The sequence below is a fragment of the Amblyomma maculatum genome, chromosome 10 (assembly GCF_055883805.1).
Source record: "Amblyomma maculatum isolate TAMU_Amacu chromosome 10, ASM5588380v1, whole genome shotgun sequence".
Taxonomy (NCBI): domain Eukaryota; kingdom Metazoa; phylum Arthropoda; class Arachnida; order Ixodida; family Ixodidae; genus Amblyomma; species Amblyomma maculatum.
In genome coordinates this window covers 145778307-145795538 of record NC_139353.1, presented here as the reverse complement: position 1 = coordinate 145795538, position 17232 = coordinate 145778307, and the positions used below count along the sequence as shown (strand labels likewise).

Genomic DNA, 17232 nt, shown 5'->3' with positions numbered 1-17232 from the left:
TGCAAAAGTTTTCTGGGCAGCACTAAGCTGCATTTTGCGGGGCTTGATTTTGTGTCCAAACTCCCTCGCAAGGTCAGAGATCTCTTTCAGGAGTCTTTCTTTTTCCTCATGCTCTTCTTCTGTACCAGATCTAGGAGGAACAGCAGCTATATAAAACAATTGCAAAACAAGCACCAATTGCAAACGCAAGCACCATCGATGTTCTCTTGTTATCCGATTTCTTGCGCATGCACGAATGGTTATGAGGAAAGAGAAGGCGCCGCAGACACTCACGCATGGTGGGAATCTGAACTGTGCCGTGAGCGAAGCGTTGAAGGAGACGATGAAGCAATAGAAAGAGGCGCCTTAGAAGAGAGCCGGAGGTGGCTGATGGTAGTTTCCAGAACACTGCAAGCAAATTCTGAGGTACAGTATAAGCTTTACATCAACCAAATTGAGTACTCACTTCCGGAGGCACATCCTGTCATTTGCTATGAACTGGGCTAGGAGCAGATCAAATCGCTCCCGCAACGCCCGAACACTAAACAATTTGCCTACGTCAAAATGAACATTCCTCTCAATCATCGGCCATCGAGAAGGGTCTCTGAAAGGGTTTTCAGCATTGACCTCACGAAGTAGTGCTAAATCGTCTGCGGCTACAAACCGCAGACGAGCAGCAGGTTTTCGCTGCGCTGCACTCGCTGAAGCTGCCATCTCACACACGCGACGACGCGACGACAAGGGCTGCAAGGGCGACGACTGAAAAAATCAACCACTGTTTACGGATACATGCTTGTAAGCAGTCAAGCCAAGGCGATCCACTTCATGACGTTGCCATGCCAACAAAACAACGCTACTCGTGAGGCTTAGGGACTGCACTGTCGCCGTGCAAAATAAAAAACAGAGGTAAATATTCGCTAAATATTTGTGCTCAATGCTACACGAGGCAAAGCGAAGACCCCCTGTGCCATTTATAGACCACATTTTTCCGCATTTGCCGATCGCCGCCATTTTTTTTTCGCGACTGCCGCGCCGCGCTGCGAGCATTTCCTTGGAGACTGCGGGCTAGCAGACGATCGACGTCGGTGACACTGCTGCGATGGCTGTTTGCTCGGTGCACGCGCCTTCTTTGAAGCTTGGTAAGTAAACTTCGCCAAAGTCGTTGTATTCTACCCTTCGCAAGTGCTGAAATACCTTTTGAGGACGCAAAAAAAGCACTATCTCAACAGCATTTAGCGAGAACAGCGTGTTATGTATGCACGCCGCTGCGGTGGAGCACGTGTGCAGGATATTGACTGAGCGTGCGAGGACCCGGGGCGCTGTACAGCTCCACTATGAAATACAGTCACGTCGATCATTTTAAGCAAATGATTTAGCAGTGATAACTCGTTGCAGCGCATTTGCTTGGTGTATGTGTTCACATACACCAAGCAAATATACCAAATATACGTTCACATACGTGAACGTGTATTTAGCCGTCCGTCGCCCTGCTGCGCGGGAGGCAAGCAACGTGCACTTCTGCACCTGCGCGCTATGCATGCTGATAACAATACATTTATTAATAACTAAAATGACGCACTGCAGCTAATTTGTCGCAATGGTTAGCAGAGCCACGAGTTGACCACAATTCGAACGCATGCACAATTTAGCACTTTCATGTCGGCGGGTTAATGGGTGGTTTTTGGGTGGCGTCATTTTTTTTTTTTTACAAAATTTGCTTGGTACAGGAGCGTCTAGTATCAAATTGTAGAGGAGGAATTCCTCTTCACAATAGTATTAGTGACAATGAACATATCTATTGAGTAAGTGATGAAAGAAAATTTAGAAAAAAAAAACTTGTAGTTAAAGAAGCAACGCACAAAAGTATCAAATTTTTCTGGCACAAATAAAACAAAGATTTTCAAACTCTACGTTTTTTTCAACCGGGACCAAAGCAACATTGCAGCAAATTCTAGCTTTCTGTGTACAATATCTGCCCCCCCCCCCCCCCCCCCATAGTTACGAAAGAAAACACTTCTAGCGCAAAACACGACTATTTGCGCTACCGGCGGGAAGTAATACCGCCTGAAAAATGTTGACACCCTGAAGATAACAGTTGCCATCTTCAGAACAATGAGTGATCAGGATGCAGCAAAAGCGGAACTTTTCGAGGGAGAAAACTAAACATATCGGGGCATGGCTGTTGACGTTCCGGTTCGGTTTGACATAGTTTCGCTGTCGGTGCTAAAGTCTGAAGAGCTGAATTCGTCTTCCGAGTCATCACTCCTGCTGTTCGCATCCAAAAATGAGCTCTCCGATTCGTCAATTTCAGTGGAAACGGGCCGTTTCCGTGCAGCTGGAGTGCGCGACGTCGACGCCGAGATGTGAACAAGGTGCGCCGATCACTCCCGGAGATCAACTGGACGGGCGCGGAACGGCGAAAAAAATTAAACCAAAAGCAAAACTGACAAGGTTAAACAAAATGATGGTTAGGGAAAGGAGGGATACGCCTCATCTGTTCGTTCAAAATCTGCCATGGTTTTTGAAGCTAATTCTCGACAATGAAGCGGTTGAGCTTACGCGAAGTGTTTTTCTTGATAACCGACCATTGTTCAGGACAAGCCTCCTTTTAAGCTTTTGTTTCTTACACAGGTACCCGAGTTTTGCCGCACCCTGCCACAATCTGTGACAAGAAATGGTTGGACGATATGAAGTTGTGGCCACCAGTGGCAGAGCACCACATAACATACTATTTGCTAAAAACAAAGGCATGCGACCTGGAAGATGTCCAGGCATTGAAAAGCTTGGACTCTTACAACTATGTGATCAGCGGCAAAGTGGGGCAGCTCCTGATACATAAAGTGGATGAAGATGTATGTTACATTAAAGGAGCTGTGGCACCCTCACAAGCCGATGATACCCGGCCATATGAAGTGTGGGTGTGCCTGACAATGACATGTAGCATAATTTCCGCTTCCTGCACATGCAAGGTTGGACTGACAAAAGTCTGCAGCCACGTAGGTAAGCACACAGGCTGTTACAGGTGAACTTTTGGCATAGCAGATTATCCAGACCTATTGAGAGTAGACCGCAGTGATTTGTACAGCAAAATCTTTGTGTGGGAAATGCGTTATGACAATCAAAGGAGAATCTGCTCGGGTCATTAAGACTGCAACAGCAATACAAATCTGATGCTTGTATATTGTGCATGCTTGCAACACCATACTTTCATTGATTGAAAAGAACTCCCGTCAAGGCTGTTCTACTGGGACGTGCTTGTTTGATGCATGAAATTTTCTCTGCATAATTAAGAGCATGCACCCTACTGCTCATTCCACCTCTGTGAATTAAACCTTTTGCGGCCGCATCCCGACTAGGCTTTCCATGACATTATGGCGTTCTTCAGCTAATGGGGTTAACTGAAAACAGACAAAAAGTTGTCTAGAAAATGTGTGTATATAGGAAAATGTCAAACACGCTTTGTACTAAAGAAAATAGTTACTAAAATATATCTGCATTTAAGATTGTTTCCTTGTGTAAGTCTGAATGCAAGTTTTTCGACTGCAAGAATCATTTTCCATTGCATGTAGACTGAGTACGGACAGCATGTACATCTATACGTATGTCCTGTATGTGCCAAAAGATAACCAGGCTTTGTGGTTTGCTTCTCGGCCATTCATTGGAGACGGTAAAAGAGGTAACAAAAAACTGAAGGGTTCTCTTTATTATGGAATGATTCAATGCTATGGTTGTGCAATCATGCACAACCAGGCTGAAAAGCAAGCTGCACAGCCCGTTTACTCCTGGAAGACTGTACTTTGGTGTTCAATGGTTTCCTTGATATTTCTTTCGATAAGCTAGACTTGTGAAACAAACTTTTCGTACTGCTGTGTCCACAGTAGCATTTTCTTGCAATGGCAGAGAGGGAAAATTAGCTCTTGGTGTGAATGGCTTTCTTTCTGTATTCCAGTAATGTTTTGTGTGCCTATATATGTTTTGCCAAGATGACGCCAATTGCTTAGACACTGCCCCTTATAGAAATAGCCTCGGTTATCAATTACCGACGCTTAAACAAAAAATGCTTTATTCTGTTTTGGGATTCCAGGTGCACTGTTGTGGAAAATGGAATCCGCCAACAGAGAAGGACTTGCTGGGCAAGCTTGCACTGACCGAAGCGCAATTTGGAATCGTGGAACTGAAAGAAATGTCGTGCCAGCCAAGGTGTCTAATATGAACTTCAAAATGAAGAAGAAGTTTTCAGAAACCTCAGTGAAAACAGAGAATGTTGATTTGCCTTGCTACAATATTCACGAAGACTATGTGCAAGCAATGAGAAGTTCCGACATAGCGCCTCTTCTCGACATAAAGGGGAGCTTGTTGCAACTGACTGTCGATGCAGCAGTGCCAGGAAACATGCCTGTAGTCGATACTGCAGTGCCTGCAGTTGACACTGCTGCACCTGCACACACATTTCATGAGGGTGATGATCTTTCCTGCAGCGTTTGCGAAGACTTCTACAACAAGTGGGTCCGCCTGAAAGAACCAGCAAGGCTGCAGCTTACAGAACGGACGACGCATCAGACCGGCCTTTTATGGCAGGACAGTCGCAAGCTTAGGTTGACTGCATCAAATATCTCCAAAGTTCCACGAAAGAAGGAGACATTGCCAGATAAATTTATAACATCATGTCTTTTTTGCCACTTTAGGGGAAACAAAGCAACAAGTCATGAGCAACGGTACGAGCCTGTTGCTCGACAAACATTCGAGAAGCTGTGCAAAGTTTAGGTGAAAAAGTGCGGCACTGTTGTGAGTGAAACTCACCCTTTCTTGTCGGCAAGCCCAGATGGATTAGTTGGTGAAATCAGCATTTTGGAGATTAAGTGCCCTTACACAAACGATTGCTTGGAGCTTGTGGAAAGCAACAGGTATGATGTGAAGAAAAATAAGGAAGGAAAGTGCTACCTTAGTAAAACTGGAAAAAATGGATACTACTACCAGGCACAGTTCACTGTGTTGTGCCTGCAGAGATCCCATTGTTATTTTTTTTTGTATGGTCAGTGCTCAACACTGTTTTGATAGAGGTGCTGTTGGATGTGGATTTTTTAGTCAGCCACCTCACACGGCTGTCCGAATTTTATTTTGAGCATTATCTCCCCAGGCTTGTCAATGAAGTTCACAGCAGAAGCCTAGTGCTTTGCAAGGATTACGTTGAACTCTGCACTAAATCATAACAAGCAGAGATGTCGACTGCTACGACAATATACCGAGTCCTGTAATAAACTATTACAAAAACACAGCAATAAAATGTTTTATCGAGCTGCCTAAAACAACTGGATTAGTTTTCAGAGCAGATCTGAAAATAAAAAGGATATTGTTGCAACCATAAAATAAGTGAGTATAGATGAGAGGGTGGGGAAACAAAAAAGCATTGCAACTGTCTTGAAATGCACAGCTCAACCACATTTGCAAGGATAAGGAAGTAGAGCTCTTGGTTCACTTCAGAAACTTGCAACAGTTTATTAAGCACTTTGCATGCATACGTTCATGCTTTATCAATATAAACACTCTGATGCAAAGAAAGACTTTCCACAAAAAAAAATCTTCTATAATAGTCATAAATGTGAAAAATACAGGGCATTCTGTTTCATCAGAGCTCCAAGTGCACTTTTGAAGTCATCATTACCTAAAAATTCAGTCAGGTAGAACCACCCAGCAGTCTTTGAGGTGTACTAAGGCATCTCATGATATACTGATGCACATCATACACATTCTCTTCACTACTCAGGAATACGTAGCATATATCTGTACACATTTGGCAGACAGCTGCTTAATGATCTTTGTGTCAGAGCTATTCATGCATTATGCAAGTAAAGAATGCATGTTGATCTTGCACTTTACTGCAGTGCATGATACACCCTACAGCAAGGGTTCTCAAACTTTTTGATCTCTGGAAAAACCAGCAGTCATCAAACTTGCCAAGAAACTCACCCCCCTTGCAATGCATTTCAGCCTGGTGCCAAGGTCTGTGCGATGGAAAGGGCTTGCACTGAAGGTGCGAAACTGAGTGAAGAGCTAGGGTAAGAAAATCTAACGCTGTATAAATTATGTTTCAACAGACCAGGCACTGTTCCCGGTCTGCAAGTGTGACTGCAGCAGTGAAGTCCAAAGGAAAAGAGGGGGGGGGGCACTTAGGAGAGCTTACAGTTTGCCAACCCTTGCTTTAGAGTAAAAAAGAAAGCCTAATAAGGCACTGTTGCACTGCGTTTCAAAAGTGTCCTACACTGAAAATGCGAAACAAGAAGACACCTGACTGTGCTAGTCAAATTCATGCAGAAATCACTGTCCATGTTAAAGCAACAATGCATGGACACCAATGGGCTCTGCATATTCACCCTGTTTACTGAGTTAACAGTTCACCATGTTCACTGAATTTCCATACTAAACAAAGGTACATAGCACAGTTATAAAGCTTTTTCCAAAGACACATTGTTCATAATTAATATCGTTGATATTAATGCAGCTCAACTTAACTCAATAGTAAACAAAGGTAATAGCACAATTATAAAGCTTTTTCCAAAGACACCTTGTTCATAATTAATATTGTTGATATTAATGCAGCTCAACTTAACTCATTTTTCACAAGAACAGATATACTTGGGCGTCTCTCATAGCCTGAGTAGCTTTGAGACGTTAAACTCAATAAACCAAACCAGAAACAGTTTGTATACTTTGCTGCCTTCAATGAAAAGGTGCAGAAAGACTGCCTTCATAAAGAAAAGGTGTAGGTGTAGGCATGGGAAAGGTGTAGCACTGCATTTATAATCATAGTTGTACCCGGATATGTCAGTGCACGTTAAAGAACCCCAGGTGGTTGAAGTTTCCCCGAGTCCTCCACTAAGGCGTCTCTTATAGCTTGAGTTGCTTTGGGACATTAAACCCCACAAACCAAACAAACAAACAATATCTGAACTCACTTGATATATTCGGGCTCGACTTAAGTTATTTTTACTCCTTCGGAGCTATGAGTGGGCCTTTTAAGTTGCACAGACCTGCGCAAACACGAACAACGCTGTCCATAAGCTTCTTGTGGTGGATAGGAAGGAAGCACTTTAAGATTCGGTAGCACTTGATGCGGTTGATGGCGCGCTCAACGTGGATTCTCAGCTGAGATATCCTCCTTGCTGCTGTAGCTTCAGCCTTTGGAAACTGTTCTCTTCCCTTGAAAATGGAGGTGCATTCAACTTCACACCTTTCTCTTTCATTGAAGGTGTTAGTGCGAACCCCCTGTCGGCCATTACTTCTTGGTTTTTGAAGAAGAGCTTGACAATGCCAGATTTCTCAACAATGAATTTGTCGGACGCCCGTCCCCCATAGCAACGCGACACAAAAGTGATAAAACCACTTGGCGCTACTGCCACAAGAAACTTCAAAGTGTTTCCACTTTTGTAATGACTATATGTCTGTCCTCGTGGATAAAGCTTTTTAGGCCGCTGCAGTGGTACCTCTGCGCAGTCAAGGATGCATGTAGTATTGCAGTAGCTACTATCTTTAAATTGCTGTGGCAATGTTGCTAGAATTGTTTCTTGTGGTAGCCATGCCACGACTTCTGTCATTAGGCCATCCAGAATTGCGAGTGTTGTCCGAAACACCTGCCCAGCTTGGGACACTGAAACGTCAAACCTTACCGCTAGGTCAAAGTACAGCAGCCCTAACCTCAGGCGCATGAGCGTCAGCAGTACCTGGTCTCCAATGGTCATGTTGCGGCTAGCACGAGTTTTGAGGCAGACTGCAGCTACAAGTTTCCAGAAGGCAGTGCAGTTAAGGCCAGTATAAAAACTACAAACTGCTTCTGAAATGCCTTCAGAAAACTGCCTCTTAATAGTCTGCACTTCTGACGACATAGTCTTAACAGACCGCGCAGCATACGAGTGGTCTTCTTGTATAGCAGTGCACAAATCCTCACACTGCACACCAATGCTGCAGACCTCCGGTTCGGTCAAGCAGATCTTTTCACGGCATTCTGATGTTTCCGTATGATATGGAGCTGAGTGGCTGCTGAGGTCAAGTGGCTCCTCTGTCTTTTCCACATCAACTGGAAAACCCGACGGTCCTGCGGATGTCTCTCCAGTTGCAATGTCAGAACTTGCATCTCGTACAGGGAAGGTTTGACGTATAACCTGAAACATAAAGAAAAATCTGGCATAAATAAGAGATAAATGTACATGCCGCACTAAACATCCAGATGAAGGTATGAGGAAATCTTTGGATCACATTGCAATCAGCATGCTGATACCTCACTAACAGGCTGGCCATGTAAATACGAACTGATATGTTCCCTTTGTTTCAGTGCATGCAACCAGTGGCACACTAAATGTCATAAAAGAGCATGCTTTGGTAGTCAAACTCTACTCAAGCATTACCTGATGAAAATCGGGATGTATTATAGTTGGCTACAGCTCAAGTCTGCAGTAACTGTCACACATAATTCTTTTGTGACAGAAAGTAGACCACTTTTAAAACATTCTTTGTTACTTAAATAAGAGCTGACCAGCACACAAAGTTATAAGCTCAAGATGTATTATGCCTTTGACTTGTATGAAATAGCCAAACATTAGAACTATTTTTGTTTACTGCTCAGTGGAGTAATGTGCTGCATACAATAGCCTGTGAAAAAAAAGTTACCAACTGCTATTTTTCAACTTGTATCCTGCTCTAGTGACTGTTGGTGCTGTGCTGACATTATTCACTTAGCAGCCTACATTTTATTTACAGATTGAGAACGAAAATTCCAAACACTTAAGTGTGCTCCATAATATTTCAGCCAAACCTGTGAACGGGAAAGAGGCAAAAATTCCTGAGGTCCCAGCTTGTAATGGTTGTATGTTGTAGAAATACCCAAATGGACTCTTATGTTAAAAGCAACCACTTCCACTGTACTTTTGCCGCTGCGATTGTTACAGGGGCCATGTCAGAATGGTGATTGGTGATGCTATAAAGTTAAGTTGAGCACATACCTGGTGGAAGACGACACATTTGGATCTGCAGCAAATAATGCGGTTAGAAACAATAGGGCAGTAATGAGCGCTGTGACACTATTACAAGCTGTCTCGTATGCTATAATCAAACCTTAAATACGGATGTACTTCCACATGGGATGACTACAGCGGAAAGCTTGCACAACATTCTAAAGACATTGCATCTTACCTTAATAATGCCCTAAATCATGCGATTACACCAGCCAGTTTAGTCCCATATAGTACTTTATTGCTCAAAAAGAAACAGTAGATGCACTGATTGGGGCACTAGGTTAATAGAAATGAAAATCCCCTTTGTCCCATGCTGTGGCGGCTATGCCATAATACATGATGCTAGTGCACAAAGAGTTTTTAAAAGCAGATACAATGCCAGAAGGGATGCTTCCCGAGTGTTGCCTTTTTTGAAGTGGCAGCACCATTCTGGACACAAAAGTTACTCTGGTCTGAGAAATGCAGGTTTTGTATTACTCACAGGGTGCAATCTATATGAAGTAGTAGGGTGGTAACACGCACCTAAGGTGTAACGTGCTTTGAATGAAATGTGATACAGAACAAGACAGCATATTGGAACTGAGGTGCTCCTTGTTAGTTTTCTGCATTCCTCTCGTTTCATATCGGGTGTGCGTGTGACACACCTATCATGCTTCATAAGCTTTGAATCTTTTTGAGTTTGTCATATTGTGTTTCCTTAGTCTTAATAAAGTGCAGCTATATTAATATTGCAGTGTACCAGGAAAAAATTATTTGCATAGCAATAGTCTTACCTGTGCCTGTGAGCTCTGTGAGGTGACACCTGGAGCAACATGCTCCAACGGCTGACCTTTCTTGATGACTGGCCTTCGTCCATGAGTCACCAGCGCTTGCCAATAACAGTAGTCTGCATTTATTTTCAGTAATGCATTTTGTCATCATGCACATGTATTTTTTGTTTCTAATGAGTAAAACTTGCTTCAAAGTATTACTACATCCAAATATTTTGTGTTAGTAATAGTAGACAGGCAAATTTTACAGCATTGCATCTACTGAATCTAAAACTAAAAAAAATGACTGCATCTGCCGCAATGACTTTCATGGTAGACCTCAACTGCATAACAACAAGCCACATATACTCGTGTAGAATTCTAATCGGGTATATGACCACATCTAGCTGACCATTTTATTTCATGCACTGTAATTACTTAATCCATTAGTTGTGATTAAAAATTGAATGTTAAGATACATTATCGTCATACATTGTTGGACAATCTATGCTGAGTATAACTGCATTAGTTAATTGTAGGCCTATACTACTTATTGTTAATCAGTCAACTGTGACAAAAATTGAGCTTTATAGCACCTAGTTGTGTTGTTGGATAGTTATGTCATATACGGTGGACTAATTATAGGCCTTGATTAATTAATTACTGGTTTGGTTTTTTGGGCGGTTTAACAACCCAAAGCGACTCAGGCTATGAGAGATGCTGTAGTGGAGGGCTTCCGAAATTTCAGCCACCCTGGGTCCTTTAACGTGTACTGACATCATACAGCACACGAACGCATAGAATCCCAGCCGTCCAGGCTGGGATTCATCCCGTATCCTTCAGCACAGTAGTCGAGCGCCTTTAGCACTGTGCCCCCCCCCCCCAGCGGGGTTAGTTAATTACAGTAAATTACTTAACTGTGCTTAAAACAAACTTTATTCGACTGAATAGTTTACATCAAGTATAACTGCACTATGCTAATTGCAAACATTACCAATATATATAGTGATTAAGTTCCAAATTTTAGAACACGAGTCATATCATGGAAAAGGTACCAATGAGTGGAATCCGAATGTTAAACTATGATGTCAAACAAGGCTAACGCTAATCTGATCTGCGTTCAACCGTGATTAAACCACTACCAATTTTTTGTATTTCACACTGTGTGCCATTAAAATTTTTTAATGTTTCCATCTCTGCAAATAAAGATGTTGGCATGTCCCCAGAGGCTTTATTTGAAACAATAACTGCTGAGTCTATGTCTGCTCTCCATTTCTGACCTGCCTCAGTCTATTTACAAATGCTCGCTCAAAAGTGTTGAAAACCTGTTATGAAAAGTCTAGAAGCCCAACCTTGCTGCAGTCATATACATTATACAATACATGTACTGATACACTGCATGCCCATGCCAGAAATTATGAACACCTTTGGCCAATAGCCAGGGCTACTTGTACTAAATCATCGTGCATTTCACTTGCACCCATTTTAAGCAGTAGCTCATATAGCTCATTTGGTCAATAAAGCCATTGGCATGGCTGGTACTGCATATTGGAAATAAGCGCAAGTCATGTAAAAAACTGTACCACGATAATTTGTGGTTATAATGCTTGATGCTTGATTAGTGTGTGATAGCTGATATCACGAGTGAATGAAGCCGCTGTAATTAATTGATTGACTGAAGAAATGAAAACATTGGGAAAAGGGGGTTCAACTGTGTGAACATTTTCAGAATAGAAAAACCAGTGCTTGATAAATTAAATAGTTTGTAATTTATCAATAATTGCAACAGTTGAAAAAAATGGCTTTCAAATGTGTCAGGCTACTCGGAATGGAACGCTAGTGCTTGTCGGTGCTAATCGGTGTATAAAAAAAATAAACTAGTAAAAAAAAAGGTGTTAAAATGTAGCAGGTCTGTAACTTGTTTCGGGCAAATGAAACGTTCGTACCGCGATGGTTGGTTTGGCGTATTGGGCGTCATGCTTAAAGCTGCGTTCTTGGATTCAGCAGTCGAGCGCCCTACCATCGACCCATCCCGCAAGTGCCGTTCCACGATTGATACAGAATACCGGCGCGCCGCAGATGCGAGAAAACATGCACCAAGCATCGCGCGACGCGGTACTTTTACTGCGTTTTATATCTGCTCAGTGCCTGGTGAGCAGACGTAACACGGTGAGATAACCTTGTCTACGAAACCTCAGCGCGCATGGAAACTACCCGCGATTCACGGCAATGCGGTTTACTCTCGTTAATTCGGCACACTGGCTTCATAGTCGCAAATCCTTTCAAGTTCACCTTCTTTGCGTACCCAAGGTTCAGAATTGGGCAGGGAAGTCTAGTAGGCTTCCCATCGATAAAATGGATAGAGCACACCTGCAAACAGTTCCGAATTAAATATACATCTTTCAATAGTTGCAGAACGGACCAAAGATAGAGTCGTACTTACTCGAGAAAGCTTGCTAGGCTCGAAGCCTTTCCTGTTGAGCTCGACAGCCCACTGCGGTCGGCTCTCTGCCGCGGCTGGAAATTTGTGCAGTGAATAAACACCGCACATGCACTGGCTTCTTAAGTTCTAGTGCACGGGACGAGTGCCTTGCAAAAGAAGTTTCCGCTTGCGCTGGTTGTTTGTACAACCAACGACAGCGCAGTGCCGTCCAGAAGAATAGCTTCCGTACATTTCTAACTGCAACCGAAACCGAAAACAATGCGTCGGCACGGCACACGCGACGATTCCCGCAGTCCCCACCGAGAGGAGGCGCCTTGCGTCGAGAGTAGCGCGCGCGCTCGTGCGCTGCTAGCGAGACTAAAAAAATCTGGTCTATAGGCGGCAGCGCGCCCAAAAACGCGGTAACGAAGACAAATTCACTCTGAAGCGGGCGGCCTGGATGCCGCCATCTTGTCAACGCTAATCTCTCATCGTACGTGAGGGCCGGGCACGATAAACTCGAGTTTCGGCGTACGCTGGCCGATCGTACGAAAGAGCTCGGCCTCGGATATCGTATAGCGCATGCGCAGTGCGCGTCACGTTATTTTTGGCATGCGCTTTTCCTCTGCGTGTGTCTGTGTACTCTGTACTAAAATTCTCAAATGGCGTCCATAAATTGTGTTTGAGTCAGTCTTTGTTCATCTCTCAAGACTCACGGACGGGTGAGCAGGCGTCAACTCGCAACACGACCTAGACTAAGAGAAGGCCTGCGCAAGTCCTCCTCTCCACAGCTCTACGTCATGGCCGTTAGATCTGGAGATAGACTGGCGACGCCGAGCACAAGCGTACGCAAGCAAGGCGATTTGGAACGACTCGGCATTAGTGTCCCTGTTTTCGACACCTGCGTTTGCTGCGTTTCTAACCCGTTCTGTAGAGGCGCTTGAGAGCAATGTACCGACAGTGTTAGAGGGCTGTTGGGCATCAAACTGTCACTCTAACTACATCAATGGCCCCGCCGGAGTGGCGCAATGGTTACGGCGCTCGGCCACTGTGCCAAAGGATGTGGCATCGAATTTCGGCCTGGGCGGCCACTTTTCAACGGAGGCGAAAAGCAAGGCGCCCGTGTACTGTGCGATGTCAGCGCACGTTAAAGATCCCCAGGTGGTCGAAAATACACCGTAGCCCTCCACTACGGCTCCCCTTTCTCTCTTTCCACTTTCACTCCCACCTTCCTCCCTTCCCTTTACGGCGCTGTTCAGGTGTCCACAGAGAAAGTGTGACAGATACTACGCCTTTCCCTTCCTGGGAACCAATTATTATTATTTCGGTGTACACTCCGTTTCCATTGTGCAACGCAGCAGGTGTACACCTCCCCGTCAAAAAAAAAAAAGAAGAACACTTCAGAATCTGCATTGGAGTAATGCGAAAGCACGGAAGCGCTGTTGGTTGCTTCTGGTTGCTACTAGTTACCTAATTCACGTATTGTTTGTCCATTTCAGTATTTGGTACTTTAAATTGCGCGCAATCCTTTCTTATGCCCTTATCGGCTCTACTTCCGGTTGCGTGACGTCACATCCTTGACGTCATATCCACTACGGCACCCTTTTCTCTCTTTCCGCTTTCACTTACACCTTCCTTCCCTTACGGCGCGATTAAGGTGTCCACAGAACAAGTGTGGCAGATACTACGCCCTTCCTTTCCTGTGAAACAGTTGTTCTAATTATTTGCCTAATTATCTTCTCGGACACAATATTACGTGACCCTCTATCGATTGACACCTCTCATTAACCTCTACCACTTCTCAATTACTCACAACTGCTGCGGACGCGATTTTGCGGACACGGTCTGCGGATAGAAATCTGTGAACATAGCGAAGTAATATTTCGCATAAAATCGGCTCTTATGCAGTCAATCACCAGAACGTTGTACGGCAAAATGAAAGGGATCACTTACCGTACCTGTTTCCAAGGCTTTCAATTCTAGACTTAATCTCTTTCATTGTCTTTTAAATGCCTTGTGCACGTACGCACTCGACAATGGCCATATAAACCTTCATGTAGCGCTTGCCGCAGTGCAGGTCACTGAAGTGGTCCTCCCATGTTTTTTGAAAGCGCGCGTTTGCGACGCTGCACCAAGCACGCTACCTGCATAGCTGTCTTTCATGGTGATTGCTGTCGATCGCAAAGAATAAAAAAAAATAATCGCAGAATTGATCGAACGCTGACACACGCTTCGCAATGGCGGCTTCGCGACTGGGCGACTAAGAAGAGTATAGTTGTTCCAATATCTTTCTACTAATGCGATGCAATTACGTCAAAGAACAATTCAAAACTCTCTTAGAACAATTATTAGAAACTTGCATTGAATGTATTTTAACTCATCATTTTTGTTAAATCCATCAGCGACTTGCGTCGAGATAACACAAGTCGCGCGTGCATGAGTTCGGAAAACTCGTTTACTGGGTAAATGACTTCAGCTGCGAACCTTAATACCTATGCTCATGTAGTAGCTAAAAAAGACCCATTAACTACAAATGTCATTCGCTGCGACTTATATTACATGTGCAGTGTGAAAAGGGTGTAAGGCATGTGCAATCTTCCCGAGACCCGGGATCTACCGCATTCAACTGTTCTACAAAATGTGCTATCGCCTATACTTTACCCTACAACCGGCCCGAGGGGCTGATGTCATGCTAGAAAAAGCGCTGATATGGCGCAGTTTAACTGGACCCTTCTTCTCCCGCAACTCGATTTCAAGCCCTGGTAACTGTGCGCTTCGCTTTGCTGCACTTCATTTTTAATGTCAACACATCCATTATACTTAATAATTACGTAGGATAAAAGTGCAAGGAAAAACTTCTCGGGGACCATTGGAACCACTAAAGTGCGATGAGGGGAAATCCTTTATAGCGTGGTGAGCCGAAGATCTCCACTAAAGCACCTCTTTCTTCTTTCACTCCCACCTTCCTCCTTTCTCTTAAGACGTAGGTCAGGTGTCCGCGGAGAAGTGTGACAGATAGCCTTTTCGCTCCTATATCTAACTTGGTAACGGTGCACCCAGGGAGCCCGATGTCACCCCAAGGAGCAGGGAGTAGTGGACGAACTTAACACCGTTGATTCCTGCTTTACTCCGTCTGCTTCTGTGTGCTGTGTGTTGAGGCGTTCGAGTTGTGCCAAATAAAAGACCTGGATCAGACGCTCGGTGGGGTTAGCTTCGTATATGCGTTGGTTGGTTCGTTGATCAGTTGGTCGGTCGGTCGATCGGTCGGTCGGTCTGGTCTGCTCTGGTCTGGTCTAGGTTGGGCTGGGCTGGGGGCTTTGTTGGGTTGGGTTGGGCAACTTTTATTGAGAAAGCAATACTGCTTTCACTTTTCAGCCCTTCGCATAGCGGGGCGGTAGCTACCATTGACCTCTAGCGTGACCTTTGGCGCGCCGCCAAGCACAGCTGCGCAAAAACAGCCGGAGTGACGTCATCCCATCTGCCGCAAAAACAGGGGCCCCAGCTCGCGCCGTCAACTTGTGAGGCGGTAGCTACCAACCGCAACCTAACTCCCGCTCCTTCCACGAGGGGCGCTACAGCCGGAGTGACGTCATCATCATCATCATCGTCATCCTATCTGCGGCAAAAACAGGGGTACACTGTAACAGGGGCCCCAACTCGCGCCGTCGGCTCGCGAGGCGGTAGCTACTAACCGCGGCCTAACTCCTGCTCTCTGTTCGTGGGGGAGAGCCGTGGTCGGGGGTGACGTCATACAGTAGGATAAATTCGGGGCCCGGCATCAACTAAATGTTGCGATGTCGCCTACGTCCAGGGCAGTTCGTCAGAATAAAAAACTAAGGTGGTTGTCGAGCAGTGCGGACGTACGTCGTATGAGCTCCCGCCTCGAAGCCAAGAATGCCGGTCCCAAGTTGAGTAACCTGCTACTCCCTGGCGGTTTTGGAATACGACGCATGAGTCGGTGAGTCGGCCAGTTGGCCTTCTTTTCTGAAGATTGTGTGTTTGAAGAGGCAGTGTTACCTCGCGTCACCACAGGGACACGTGTGCGCCTGGCGCGAGCAGGCGCGCTGTTCGCGATAGCAGGCACGAAGCGTCTGAAGCCGTTCATGTTTTTCGGCCGTGTGCCGCAGGGCACAACAACACTTGAGCTTACCAAGATTTTGGTGAAGCGGTTCACGAGGACAGAACTAGGAGGCGTGCAGGACTTTAATATCGGCAAGTTTGAGATTTTAATCAAAACACGTGCCGCGATTGAAAGGTTCTTGAAGAACCCAGTGGTTGAAGTTAAGGGTACTTCGGTGACTTTCGAGTGCCGGGGAACACGTGCAAAGCTTGTGCGCATCTTCAGGTACTCATCCGAGCACCAGGACGTTGAGCTGATGAGCGCGTTGCAACCCTATGGCAACATGGTCAGCATCGCACGCGAGACTGTCCCCGGTTTCCCATTCGTTACCACGGGAATCAGGCGAGTCAAGATCGAGCTCGAGAACGTCATCCCGAATTTTCTGGATGTGATAGACACGACAATCCAGTGCGAGTATGAAGGTGGGGTGCGAGTGTGTCGAGTGAGCCCAGCCCTGCTATTGCGTCACCTGTGGTCGCCACAAAGAAGCCTGCTGAAAAAGATGTACCTGTTGTCCACGAGGTGTCCCCAGCGCCCACCGCCAACTAAAGTTCATTGAGGGGCTTTACCGCCAACCTGGAAGCGGTTAACGCTGCACCCTCTACCTATGAGAAAAAGAACCCCGAAGATGATGGGGGAGAAGAAGCCGCACAGGTGCCGCTACCGGCTACCAAGGAGAAGGAGACAGGACGTGTGGCCGCTGCGCTGGAGAGCCGCGCCGCCGCCACCGAAGAAGACTCAGACATGGACATATCTCCCATGCGCGGCCCAAACGCAGGCGCAGCCCCCGCAAAAAGAAAAAGCCCAAGAAATCCGCTGTGTCCACCTCGTCAGGATCATCGCCAGACATCCCACTGACGAAGCGCGCCTTTCTGAAATGCCCGCCGCCATTAAGCGACAGCAGTTCAGATAGCGAGGATGAGACACCACAACACCCATGCCACCTATGCAATGCAA

The 17232-nt window shown here is 45.4% G+C and overlaps 1 pseudogene; it reads left to right on the top strand.

The window, feature by feature from the left end:
- The first annotated feature begins 1078 nt into the window (after window positions 1-1078).
- Window positions 1079-16834, top strand: LOC146177654 (uncharacterized; annotated as a pseudogene).
- The last annotated feature ends 398 nt before the right edge of the window (window positions 16835-17232 follow it).